Source organism: Notothenia rossii (assembly GCF_949606895.1).
Source record: "Notothenia rossii genome assembly, chromosome: 3".
Taxonomy (NCBI): Eukaryota; Metazoa; Chordata; class Actinopteri; order Perciformes; family Nototheniidae; genus Notothenia; species Notothenia rossii.
The window spans coordinates 45,217,856-45,231,299 of record NC_136901.1 but is presented as its reverse complement, the minus strand read 5'-3'; positions in this window follow the sequence as shown (position 1 = coordinate 45,231,299).

Below are 13,444 nucleotides of genomic sequence, written 5' to 3'. Positions count from 1 at the left end.
GATGCAAACATGGTGAAAGAACTGTTGGATTTCCATATCCGCCATATATATCCTGAAGGCTTGACTAACAAACAGAGGTTTGCTATCAAAAGAAGAGCTGAGTCCTTCAGGATTAAAGGTAACCATTTCAGACATGTGGTCTTCAGAACATCATCTGCTTTGATAACACTGTTGATACATGTATAATTATGACATTTCAATACCAGACGGAGACCTGCACTACATATGCAGGAGGAAAAAAAACAGGACTGAGCACCTTGCAAGGTCTTATCAAGTGAAGAAGCCAACGAGCTCTTCATAGAGTTCCACTGCAGCCTAATTGGTGGACACGCTGGAATGGAGAAAACTCATCTGGCCATCATTCAGCGGTTCTATTGGCCTGGCATGACGGAGGACATCCGCAAGTGGGTGAGTTCAAAATAATGAGGTAAATTACACATTATGGTACAAAAGTGCAACACATAAAGGTTTATAGTGTGTTTTTTTGTTCAGATTGCTGCGTGTCCCCAGTGCCAATCCAAGAGGGCCACTATCAAGGAGAAGAAAGAGTACACTCCTATTGAAGTACAGGACACATTTGCAGACAGTTTCAGCTTTCAAACATGCCAACAGTAATGTACTGCAATGCTCATGTGTATTTTTTTCATCTCAGGTAACAGAGCCTCTGGAGCTTGTCGGCATGGACCTAGTGGGTAAACTCACAGTAACCGATGGTGGCAATCAGTACATTTGTGTAATGGTTGATTATTTCACCAAATGGGCAGAGGCATACCCACTTAAAAATAAAACAGCAGATGAGGTGACCAAGTGTATTCTTGATTTATTTTACAAATTTGGTGCACCTAAAAGACTGCTAACAGATCAAGGCAGGGAATTTTGCAATAAGGTACTACTGTGAAGAATTATGACTCCCCATTATGTAACTGCTGTGCTAACTTATTTATTTCCTGTTTGTCCCAATGTTCACTTCAAGGTCAACTATAACCTTTGTGAGAAGCTGGCCATCAAAAGAAGCCTGTGCTCGCCGTACCACCCACAAACAAATGGTTTGGTGGAAAAACTAAATGGCACAATACAAAGGTATATTTGTTCATAGAATAACAAACATTACTGTTCCTATATGAACTAATCAGAATTGATAGCTAAAAATACAACAAAAGTAAATAAATCAGCTGCTTTATCATATATTAGAAACCAATTTCTGTTCTACCTTCTTGTGTTTGTACTTGACCTGAATTTAGGTCCCTGAACAAACTGGTGGAGGGTGAGCCCAAACGGTGGGACCAACTCCCTCAAGGGACGATGTTTGGTCTGAGAACGAAAACCCAGCTGACCACCAAGTTCAGTCCTTATTTTCTGATGTTTGGGAGGGAAGCGAGGTACCCGTCAGAGGTGCCCAAGGAGTATGAGGTAAGATCTGATAATGTCCTCATCCTTTTTAATTATTCATACTATTTCAAACATCAATGTTTTCTCAACATTCTGATGCTTTTCTGTGGCAGATAACGGAAGAGAAAGTGAGCAACTTGTTGCAAATGGAGGAAGTCTTCGAGGGACTCAAAAAACAGGAGGCAGTTTTCGCGAGGGTGAAAGGTAACATAGCAAAAAGCCAAGATAAGATCCGCAAGAGGAAAGAAGGTGGGCAAGTGGACAATTTTCAAGTGGGGGATTTCGTTTTAAAACGCAACAAAAGGTCGGAACAGAGGAAAGGAGGAAAGCTAGAGGCAGACATGTTGGGACCATTCAGGATCCTAAAAATTGAGGGGAAGGTAGCGGACCTTGCTACAAAAAAAGGAAAAAAGACAATGAGAGTGAACATTGATCATTTGAAACACTACGTCCAGCCAGAGGAGACGATCCCTGCTAAATTACAAAAAGTGTTGGATCCTTCTTCTCTGGCTGCTCCACTGCCCTCCACACCCACACCCACCTCCACACCCACACCCACCTCCACCTCCACAACAGAGTGCCAGGCACGAGGAGCATCCTCTGATGTAGAGACTTGTAAGTAAACTGAAAAAAAGTACACCTTAAAGTATGCATTTCATTAATAACTAACATGCCTTTTTTTATAGTAATCCGAGACATATGGGCAGGGAGGAGACAAGAGACACTGTGGGCCAAGTATGGCCCATACAAAATATACAGTCAAAATCTGTTGGTCTTGGCCCCGGGAGAGGAGTTGGAGGGAGAGGTAAGCCTACTGTATATGAAAAATGTAAGTAGGCAAACTGATCATTCTGAAAATGGGTTCAAAAGATACTGGTGTATTCATAGATTGTGAATGCCTATCTGGCATGGGTTGGGGCCAAAGCTGGGGTCTTCATTGTGGACTCCTACCTAATGACTTCCCTCTGGCAGGGAACCCACAAGGGAGGCTTAAGAAAGGTGAATAGAGTACTAGAAATAAGTGTATATATGAACATATGTATGTACTGATGTATGTACAAATATTTTTCAGTTGGATTTGTCAAAACATGAGGTGGCGGCCGGAGCTGTCTGTGACGGGGCACACTGGACCCTCATTGTAAGTAATCTAAAATGTTAATGGGTCAAGACATTTTTATTTATTCAACACTCAACACTTGTATCTGAATGAGAACAGGTCCCTGTTCTTGAACCCATTGGGGGCCACGGAAGAGCAATTAATCAGATGCAAAGATGTAACAAGGTGAATAAAATATAAGCTCTAATGTGTTTACTAGACATATTCAGGATTTTTGATTATATTAAGAGGGAGCAACACAAAGCCACATAAATCATGTTCCTGATTACTACTGTTTTACTTGAATACCATTAGATTGTCCTGTGTGAACATGCAGCTCTTCTTGACTTAAAAAAGGATCTGAATTGGGCTTATATACAAAACCCAATCTATCTGTTTCCTATGTAGATCGCTGGTCCGGAAACACAGACCTTCAGTTGGGAGATAGGCCTGCACAACAATCGATCATCCCAAACAGATGGATTCTACGTGCTGCGGTGTGTTGGTTCTGAAGGTAACATTTAGTAATGTGTGTGTGTATATATAACCATCTGTAATTAACAAAAATTATGAAGATACTTATGACAGACCTTTTAAGCTTGCAGAGCAAATACTGCAAAAACAACAGGTCCAGTACCCAGTGGACCAGGAAGGAGTGGCCTCAATGAGGTTAAAGATGGCAATGGCTCTGGTGAACAACTCAGGTATACAGGACTAGACAGGGGAAACATAAATATTGTGTCTTATTTGGCATTTCAATACCTTAATGCCTGTATTTCTTAATAATTTTTTTACAGATGACCTATCCGAGCTGTGTCGGGCCTGTGGGGAACATAGCATAGGGCCTAAGGTTGACCAATGGGTAAGAAGTTGTATTTATTTCCTGACCAATATTTGGCTGGAGGACTGGGATACACCCTGGATTGGTTACCTCTACAGCACTGGGTGAACAATCTCTATAACAGATATTATAAATGTTTACTTTAATTCACCAAACTTGCATGCCTTTGCACTATGGGATGACACTGGAGCAGTTGAAGAAACTTCTGAGCATGGACTCTAAACAGAAAGGAAAACAGCTAAGATCTAAAACTATACATTGCTTGCTTAATGAAATGTAAACAACTTGATTACTGCTTACTCTGGATGAGGGATGTTAAAATGTTTGTCAATATTCTAACAAGTCGTTTCTCTGTTTATTTTTAAGATCGAGTGCACTGGGTGCACTATGTGGTACCACACGTACTGTGTTGGGGAGCCCTCTCTCAATGCAGATTTCTTTTGTAAAGGCTGCACTTCTTAGACACACACACATATACACACACACACACACACACACACACACACACACACACACACACACACACACACACACACACACACACACACACACACACACACACACACACACACACACACACACACACACACACACACACACACACACACACACAGTTTATTATTTCTGTTGACAAAATCCTGAATGTCCTCTTCCAACATGAGGGTAACATGATAACAAAGGTATCAACTGTAGCTGTGAACATGACAGGATGTGTGATTACCTAGAAGAGCATCAGGACTGTTTGAGGCATATGATAGCTATGTGATTAACATGATGATTCAGCCTCTATGGAGAGAGACATATGACAAGCATGCTCATTTCTGACGTGGAGCTAATCTGAAGTAAACATTGAATACTGCTTTCTATTCCTCCATCTTGTGACTGTGGAACTCCCTCTCTTGGATATCAGCATGTGAAGGACACTGTTCAGGAACTAGTTGATGCTCTGTATGTGATGACTCCTTCCATTCTGGAGAGGATCACAGATACATGGATCCTGAGGCTCAAGCTCAAGCCGGTGACCAGGGAGATTGTTCTAACAATTTCCAATAAATGTTATTCTGAAACATAACTATCACTGTTGTCTTTCCTTCTATAAATGAAGCCAAAAAGATGTCAAGCTGGCACTTAGCCCTCCAAAAAGTGCATGGTTGCAACTTAGACAGTTAAGCATTTTATATCAGTGGGTCCTCATGGTGCAACACGGAAGGCAGAAATAATTGCTTAGACACAGGTGTCACATGAACTTTAAATGCTCTGGAAAGTTCCTTATACAACTTTAGCCTTTTTTGTCTCATGAAGTCCCTAAGTGACACACACTGAACAGTCTGGTGGGTCATGGTCCTTGTCATTTGCTTTTGTGTTCCCATAACAACATGTCCAAGATGTCCATGTGCCAGGCTAACACATGTGACAGAACTAGCTACATTTGGAAATGTTTTTTGTTGCTAAAGCTAACATTCAAGCCATTTAAGAATAAAAATGCTTACATGACATGTCATTTGTTAAACATTAAGCTGTCTTTGGCTCTTTTCTGATTCTGATTACATATACATATGTTGTAGAAACATTTCTTGATGAAATTGATATGAAACAAATGCCATAAATATTGCTGTGACACTGGTGTCACATCGGGACATTAACCCTAAACATTCACAGTAAACCCAGAGTGACATATATGTACAATTACAAATATGATTATGATCTGCTCAGTTAATTTAGCTGATTCAATTATATTTAGTTAACATATTCTTTATTATTCAATTGAAAGTATGTTCAAACAAATGTAAACCAAAACATCATCCTCATTAATGAAGTTATAAATAAGAGTTACTTTACGATTAAAGCCCAATGTGACATATATGTCACATTTCAGATATTTGACACTAGGGGGGTTACTTGTCAGAAATGTGTCTATTTAGTCTAAATGACGTTCCCCTTAATTTCCCCAAAAGTAGAAATGGGTCCGGGTTCTTATGGGTTAAACGTATAGGCTTAAAGGCATAATAGAACTACTGTATTATATGTATTCAACGTTTGCCCCGCTGGACTTACTTTTATGTGGTTGACTGTTACTGTGACATATCAGCATAGCCACGGAAGATAGTTTGTGTGTTTCATTCCCATGCATCAACGTTATTTTCATGTATTTAATTGTTTTTCCTGCACAGTGTAGAGTCTTGTTGTGATGAGAGGGATACAGGTATTTCATCAAAAAAACGTGCTCCCTGGAGAATAGCTACAGAATTGATATCACAATTTAATCGGAGCTGATCACAACTTGTCATGAGTGATCCAGTCATGTCGATGAGCGTTTGTGAATAAACAACTTGTGTTTTACTTTTAGGCTGTCTGAAGGTATGGACAGCTATCAAAGCTAATATACATCACATTAAGAACGATGAACAAATGAAAGTCGGAAACAAATAATATAATTTAAATGATTTATTCAAGTTTGCAATATTTTGAACAGGCACAGTCACCTACTTTGTAATGTTCGATACCTCCCTGTAAGCGTCACGATATCGACCTCTCCCCCACAACCTCACATACGAGTACTGAATGTGCATCAAAGTGATCCTATGGAGGCAGATATAGCAAAAGATGAACGTAAACGACAAACGATGTTTCTTTCCTGGTAAGTCAACAATGGGTCCTCAATGTACACGCCCCGGATTCCTATGACGAAAATAATAGAATGTCGCCAGTTGTCATGACTCAACTTGTACTGTAACACCGGTACGCCGAACTGGTACTTGTAAAACGTTTCGGTTCAAGTCCGGTTAAAACTGTAACGTTGGGAACCGGTACTTGGACTCGCAAAAACACTAGCACTTACGTATATTCTCCTTTTTGTTCTAAACCATCTAAAACCTCCCTGAAGGCAGGAGAGACTGAAAAGAGTCAAGGGAAGCTTATAAAAGTTAACATCATTTAATTAAGTAAAAGATGCGGTGGTGTACAAATGAAGTTGCAAAAAGGAGGCGCTCTCCTCATCTCCCATCAGCCCAGATCAGCAGGTAGAAGAGATCAATTCTTGGCTTGCTCTTCCTGTTGTCATCTGAGGTCTTCTCCTATTGGCCTGCGTCGTCGGGGGGCGGGTCCAATGCAATTCCTGCCTTTTTCTGTAGCTAAATTACATCATTCTGGTGTCTGTGGTTATTTAAACATTCCCTGATAAATGTTATTCAGCGTCAATAAATGAGTGCTAATCCCAGTGTGCTCAGTGTACAACATCACATGTCATTTCACCTTTGATTAACGGTTTGAAAACGTAGCATTTCGCCTAATGCTAATGCTAACCGGAAGTGAATACATTTCAGAATAAAAGTATTAAGTTAATAGTGTGAACTTCCGGTTTTTTCAGAATAAAACTGATTTAAATTAAATAGTGTATTTAATTCAAATTACGCCATATCAACATTGATTTTAATTTCCAACAGTATTTATGTACATCACTATGTATGTAGTATGTACTGTATAATGTACACATGTAGAGTTGTAGAAAAGACATGGTTTACAGACAGTACAGTGCACTCTGACTGTACAGTCACTACAGTGTGTACTGTATAGTAGGTGTGTCACAGTGTAATGCGTATAGTCTACTCTACACTCTACTTTTCAGCAAAGTTTTAGGGATTTAGGCTCAGTCGGCTCAGGGACTGTTTGGTTACTTTAGTTTGGTAAATGAAATAAATGTTTGAACTTTGTAATAGTTCACTGTAGTTGCTGTCATAAGTCATTTGTAGACTAAGTGGCAAAAAGTGTTATTTTTACATTTGTACTTTGTAGAGAAATGTGGACACAAGTTGGAAGGGAGCACAATAAACCTGACGAGTTTGAATTTGAGTTGATTATGAGTTTATTTTCAATTAATAATTAGCTCACAATAAGTTCACTTTAGTTACTCACACAACTTGACACAAGCCATGGGTTCAGGTCCGGACTTATAAGTCCGGACCTGAACCTGAACCTCTGGACTTGAGTCCGGACCTGAACCTGAATGTGAGTCCAGGTACGCAGCACTAGGCACTGCTCGTTGGTGTGAATGAGGTATGGAGGTGGACTGACTCGTCGCTCCGCTGAGGAAATGAAGAGCAGCTGAACCCCCCCCCCCCACCACCCCCACCTTTCCTCTGCTCACATGATGCGCCCCCATACTGAAATAATCTGTGTATCTACCGTCCAATTGTTTTTCTTTATTAAACACGTAAACGGAAGAGCGTCTGAGAGGCCTTATGCCTTTTTGCTATTTACCTTACTAAATGGTCATTGGGGCTAGGGGCGGGGCGAAACTCACGGAAGTGATTTCAAAACAAAAGCCCTCGTTTGCTTGGAACGGTGATAATATTATAATCAAGCGGAAACAAGGGCCCTTTCTCATTTCACTAATTCCCCTCCTCGACTCCCCTCCTCGACTCCCCTCCTCGATTCCTATCCTCGATACTTAGTCCCGCCCACAGGAGATGCGAGCGGAGGACTGAGGAGGGGAACCGAGGAGAGAGGAGGGGAAGCAGCAGGCGGTTAGAGAAATGAGAACTCCTCTCCTCTGAGCGGTCATTTTAAAGAGACGTCCATTAATGATGACAGGAGGCACAGCTTAGTTTAGTTTATTTATTTTTTTCAAGCGTGTAAAACCAAAGAAAATACAAATGAAACAAAAGGTGATACAGACATGATACAGTACTATACAAATGAATGCAATAACAAAACGAAATATTTAATTAATAATTGAATAATCTGTAGTATCATTGTCTGATATCAATAAACAATAAAGCTTTTGCTAATTACACGTCCGAAAAGGGGTCGGAAGAAGTTTACACTTATTTAATCCGACCCCTTCTCGCTTTTTTTTTTTCATTTTTTTTTTTTACATCTTCATATATGTTAGCATACAATATCAATGTATACTTAAACCTTGAATAATTTATATAATCATTCATATAATATATACAGGCAAGTTAGGAGAAAGGTCTCTATATATTTATATATATATATATATATATATACATATGTACATACACAACGTCATACAAACACAAATTCACAAATATAATACAAAACAAGAATATAAACAGTTATGGTTTAGCAGTCCTCCCTGTACCTTGTGAGAATTGTTTCTTTATACCTCTTTTTTAATAGTTTGATGTTTGGACATCCCTTTAGCTCCTCAATCACATTGTTCCAGATCTTCACCCCACAAACAGAAACACAAACACTTCTCTTTGTAGTGCGCACCCTAACATTAGTGAATATAAATGAACCCTGTAAATAATAATTCCCTTGTCTTTCATTGAACAATATCTGAATATTCCCAGGTCATTGAACGTTTTTTGCCTTAAACATGATGTGTGCAATTTGGAACAAGATCTGACAGTTTAAATAACTTTAGCTGTAAGAATAATGGGTTTGTATGATCCCTATAGCCGACATTTTTAATAAGTCTTATTGCTCTTTTTTGTAGAATAAATAGGGATTGTGTTCCTGTGCAGCAAACCTCTGCAAGTAACTTAAATAAGGGAACACCAATGAGCAGTAAAGAGAGGGAAGTTTGATCAAGAATCTGTTTTGCCTTGTTTCATATTGCAATACTTCTTGAGACTTTGGAATGAATATGTTTTATGTGAGGTTTCCAGCTCAGTTTCTAATCAATTGTGATTCCAAGGAATGTATGTTCTTTAACTCTCTCAATGAAAATCCCATCTATCTTAATGGATGCTTGTGTATTGCTATTTCCAAATATGATTAATGTTGTTTTATTCAAGTTTAATGATAACTTATGACTGTAAAGCCATAACTTAGTTTGCATATTTCTGCTGTGATCTCTTCCAATAGTAGCATTGTCCCAAGAACAAAAGATATTAGTGTCATCAGCAAACAAAACAAACTTGAGTACTGTCGATACATTGCTTATTTCATTAATATTGTAGCGGCGATCGCTCATCAAAAAAGGCCACTCGTGGAGGTTAGCAGTCAGAGTTCCCAACGCATGTTGTGGTGAAGGATGAGGTCCACCATGACGTCATTTGTAATGCTTTATTTCTTTATACAAAGTTAAAATGTTCTTTTACGAAGGCCTATCTAAAATCACATAACAATCACGCACACGCTCAGACACGGTCAACACGGTTGAAAAACGTGTGGCTTCCTCTCTAACTTCTCATCCCAACTGATCACCTGTGCCCACATATATAGCTTAATTACCTCCCATGCTCCCAGGTGCGCAGATTAGACGATGACGCGTTCACACACACACACACACACACAGACAAACCCCGTGCGCAACCCAAAGCAAATTGGCTCCAGCATACATAATAAATAGTTTCGGCCCCAATACTGACCCCTGGGGGACACCGCATGTAATGTCCAAATATGAAGAACAACACTCTCCCAGCTTCACAAACTGTTGCCTGTTGGTTAAATAACTCCTTACCCATTCCAAAACTACTCCCCTGATTCCATAACGTTCCAGGTTCTTTATTAATATGTCATGATTAATTGTGCCAAATGCTTTTTTTAGGTCAATGAATATTCCAATGGCATGTTTCTTTTGGTCAATTGAGCTAGTCATTTCTTCAAGTGAGTCTATTAAAGCCATCGATGTTGATCTATTGGCTCTGAATCCGTATTGACTTTCGGTGAGAAGTTTGTGTTTTTCTATGAAATTGTCTGTTATTGAAAAGCTTTTCAAGAATTTTTGAGAATTGTGGTAGAAGAGAGACAGGGCTGTAGTTTGTGAAGTGATGTTTGTTCCGCTTTGAACAAAGATATGACTTTTGCTATTTTCATTTAGTTAGGAAATGCACCAGTTTGGAATGATAGGTATGTGTGTGAATGGTTTTGAAATAACATCTATAACCTTTTTTAATACAGTATAATGTCATCACAATCGGTACATTTTTAGTTTTTACATTTCGTTACAATATCAACGACTTCCCTTTCATGCACTGCTGTGAGGAACATTGAGAAAGGATTACGTTTTATTAAGTTTTCCAGCTTTGTTTCTGATGTTCCTCCATCAGGGATTTTTCCTGCTAATTCAGGTCCAATATTTACAAAGAAATCATTGAAACTGTTGGAAACAACATCCGTATGTTCCTCTTCCTTATCCTTGTCAATTACGTATGTGGGATAACTCCTTTTTCTAGACCCATTTTTTATAATACTATTCAGTATGCTCCATATTCCTTTAATGTTGTTTTTATTTTTGTCTAGTATTTTCCGATAGTATTCACTTTTGCAGCTCCTTATTATAATTGCTAATTTTTTTATTTTTTTTTTATATCTAGTCTCTGTCTCTTTTGTTTTATTTCCCATGAAATCTCTATACAATGGATTTGTCTTTTTACAGGCATTTTGTAAACCCCTTGTGATCCATGGACATTCTGCATACTTCATATTTCTACTGTATTTGACAATGGGGCGGTATGTATTATATAATGATAAAATAATTGATCATATGTCAATATTGTTTTCTTTGTATAAATCATCCCGTCTTTGTGCCAGTAAGGCATTTTCTAAAGCGTTCATTGCTTCCTCTGATCCAACTCGTCTGTATTCAATAGCTTTGTCCGGCATGTTATTACTGTAGTTTCTGTCATAAACTGAAAATCCTGCTAAGTGGTCACTTATATCATTTATTAAGAGTCCACTTACGTTGTTGTTTTCTGTCATTTGTGAATATATTGTCTGTGAGCACAGTGCGATGTGATTCTGCTGGGTCTAGTACTCTTTGGATATAAACTCATGATGTACATTGTGTTGATACATTCTTCTGTCATGCTGTGATCATTTGGATTTAAAAGGTCAATATTGACGTCACCACAAAAAACTGAAAACTGGTTTATGAACCACTTTTGAGAATATTTCCTCCATCCAGTCCTTGAAGATCTCGATACTAGAGGTGCTCTATACCAGGGGTTCTCAAACTTTTAGTTTATACGGACCACTATTTATTATCAAGGATTTTCGCGGACCACGTCATATGCAAACCGTAAACATAAGTATATATATAAACTTAGTTTTAAAACGGCGATATTTTTTTATAGTTAATTATAGACAATCAAAAGAAAATTGAAGCCTATCTGATACTTTTGTGACCGGTGTCTGGCTGCGTTGTGTATGTTTCTCAAAGAGGACGGCGGACGGTATTTTAATTAGGTCATCCCAAACAATGCAACAAGTGTGCACGCGCGCAGACAGGTCTACAAAAAACTACTGCTATGCTTAGTCCTACTTTAGTTACTGTACTGCAAAAAGCAGACTGTGCTCAACACACACAGACTCAAAACCATGGACACACAGGCATATAAGTAGCATAAACAATGTATAGGCCTAAGTTGCATAAAGGCTTGAGCAACAGTATTGCAACCAAGCAGACAGCGCTGCTTCTCTCTCTCTCTCTATCTCCACTTTCAAAATCTATTTAAAGGGGACCTATCATGCAAAATGCACCTTTGTACGTCTTTTCTACATGAATATGTGTCCCCGGTGTTCCAGGGAACTCACCAAGTGTCAGAAAACACAACCCTCTCTATTTTCCTCCTTAGCCAAATCTCTAAAAAAGGGGCTGCAACGGATCTGAAAAAAACTGATCCAGATTTCAACACTTTTCTACGTCACAAAGAGGTGCTCCGCTCATTGGTCAACTCTCCACCTATCAGGGGAAGGAGCCACGGCCACGTGCATTGCCAAACCTCTCATTCGCATATACTGTAGGACGGATTTGCGTCCATTTGGCTATTCAAATGTTAACGAAACGGACAGACTTCCCTGCACATCAGTGGCTGTCGGATTAAAAGAGTTTAATGCACTTTTAACACTCACGTACCATCACCGTGATGGGTGTACAACTCAGACAGACTGTATGTTTAACTAACAGAAGGTATGAAAGTATAAACGGCTCTCAAATCAACTCGACATCATATTAATAACGATACATGATACAAATATAAGACTGACAAGTGGACAAGCCACAGAAGTCGTATCACAGTTTATCGTGGGCGGATCACAGCTCCACAGCTGAAGACGCTGCTTTCAAACTGTGAGTAAACACCGTGTTCACTTGGAGGCTGTCTGAATGTGTACACACAGGTCTCAGATGGACTTGGTATCACATTAAGAACGATATTCAGTGATAAGTCTGGCAACAATAGCTGGTTTGAATGATTTAATTGGAGCTCGCAATGTTTTGAACAGACATCCCCAGTCAACTCGTTTTTCTTTTTGTAGTCCCCGCTGTTCGCGTCCAGATATTTCCATCGTAACCACAACCTCACACACTGGTACTGAATGTGCATCAAAGTCTTCCTACCGAGCCAAATATACCAAAAGATGTATGTAAACGACAGAAGAAGCGATCGAAAATCACCCCGGGGGGGGGGGGGGTGACAACCCTGTGGTTGTCCAGCAGGTGGTGCTGCTGTAACCTGTGTGTTTCTTGTAATCATCAGTGATGGGACCCACCTGTGGACTTGATTCCAGGATATAAGAGGGCTGCAGAACAGGCTCTCGCTCTCTCTCAGCTGCCCTGCTCGGTGCAGCAGGACATCGCTCTTCTGTATGTTTTATTGTTGGTTGTAGACACTGTTAGGTATAATAAATGATTGTTTTGGGCAAACTCCTGTGTGGAAGTGTTGTCCTTGTGTTACAAGAAGAGCCAGCTTGTAACATTTAATAAACGGAAAATTGTTTGAATGTGTGTCTATGGTGTGAGGGAATAATTCTTCCTTACTCCTAAGATACTTAACCTTATTGCCTGTTGACGTTTACGACCAAACCCTGGCTCTGTTATCTCTCTTAAGGAGAAGACTGTAGATTCTTTTTTTGGGACTTTTTGAGCGACTTAGCCAAAGACGACAGTGGTCTGATTCAGAGAAAACCTTGCTGTTACAGTGTGTGTTAACTGGTAGGACTCAAGAAGCATTCTCTGCATTAAGTATGGCTGACAGTGAAGATTACTTAAGGGTAAAGACTGCAGTGCTGAAAGCTTATGAGTTGGTGCCTGAGGCCTACCGTCAGCAGTTCAGGAAGCTAAGGAAGTCAGAAGGACAGACCTCTGTGGAACTTGTTCGGGAGCTGACGATGAAATTTTATCGGTGGGTCACGGCTTCCGAAGT